At 38.9% G+C, this 1,444-nt stretch overlaps 1 pseudogene; it reads left to right on the top strand.

Annotated features, from left to right (window-relative positions):
* The first annotated feature begins 235 nt into the window (after positions 1–235).
* Positions 236–1,022, top strand: LOC106976060 (40S ribosomal protein S4-like; annotated as a pseudogene).
* The last annotated feature ends 422 nt before the right edge of the window (positions 1,023–1,444 follow it).

Genomic DNA, 1,444 nt, shown 5'->3' with positions numbered 1-1,444 from the left:
ATAAAGATTTCACCTATTCCTAATCTATACATTTTATATTTGTCCAATAAAAACACCAGTATTATATTTTTAACTTGACAAGCAGATTCTAAAAGTCAAACAGAAAATAGATAAGTAAAAATAGCCACAAAAATTGTAGGAAAATGAGTAATAACTCATTTCTAATATCACAAGAAATACCATATGAATCATAGCTCTGAGGCCATAAAAGAAGCTTTTTGTGCCTGGAACAGCCATGGCTCATGGTCCCAAGAAACATATGAAGCATACAGCAGCTCTAAAGCATCGGATGCTAGATTAACTGGTGTGTCTGTTCCTCATCCAAATACATACAAATCTCCATAGGCTGAGATAATGTCTCCCTTTCATTATTTTCCTAAGGAGCAGGCTTATGTGTGCCCTAACAGAAGATGAAGTAAAGAAGATAAGCCTGTAGTGTTTCATTAAGATAGGCAGCAAGGTCCAAACTGATATAACCTACCTCCTGGTTTTATGGATGTCAAAAGCAGTGGCATTTAGACATCTTGGTGTCTAACCTGTGACACCAAGAGTCACTTTACTATTCATGGTATTCCATCTGAGGAAACCAAGTACAGGTTGTGCAAAGTGAGAAAGATCCTTGTGGAAACAAAAGGAATCCCTCATCCGATGACCGCTGATGCTTGCACAATCCACTACCCTAATACCCTCATCAAGGCGAATGACGCTATTCATACTGATGTGGAGGCTTGGAAGTTTACTACTTTCATCAAGTTTGACACTGGTAATCTGTATATGGTGACTGAAGGTGTTAACGTAGGAAGAATTGGTGTGACCACCAACAGAGAGCGACACACTGGTTCTTTCAGTGTAGTTCATGTCAAAGATGCCAGTGGCAACAGCTTTGCCAACCAGCTCTCCCACATTTTCATTATTCACAAAGGCAATAAACAATGGGTTTCTCTTCCCTTTGGAAAGGTACCTGCCTCACCAATGCTGGAGAGAGAGACAAGACACGGGCAGCCAAACAGAGCAGTGGGTGAAATGGTTTCTTGGTGATATGATTGGAAGTCTTTATACTTAAAGATAATACAGCATGAAAAACAGTGGTAAAAGGCAACATGGGACACTTTATAGAATACTTGTGTGAAAATGGCCTTTAAAACTATGAAAAACTCCTGAAATCAGTTAATAAAATGTTGATAAACCAAGTTCATCTACATATCAATTCCACTATAGTCAATGTCTCAGATGGAAAAAAATAGTTTGCCCAAAGTGAGTGATTTGAAAAGTGTTGAATGAAAGGACAAAGCTAAGTGTAGGATTATAAGGAAAACACTAGAGTTGGTGCATTGTCTAAGAACTGGTATTAGCAAGACAGATCATCTCCTTCAAGCCTAAAGAGGTGAGGGAAGAGCAGTTACTGGACTCAGATGAAGTTTTGTTTAAGACAGCTGGCTGGCAG

Source organism: Acinonyx jubatus, chromosome C1 (genome assembly GCF_027475565.1).
Source record: "Acinonyx jubatus isolate Ajub_Pintada_27869175 chromosome C1, VMU_Ajub_asm_v1.0, whole genome shotgun sequence".
NCBI lineage: Eukaryota > Metazoa > Chordata > Mammalia > Carnivora > Felidae > Acinonyx > Acinonyx jubatus.
The sequence above is the reverse complement of the archived record's forward strand: the minus strand, read 5'-3'. Positions and strand labels throughout refer to the sequence as shown.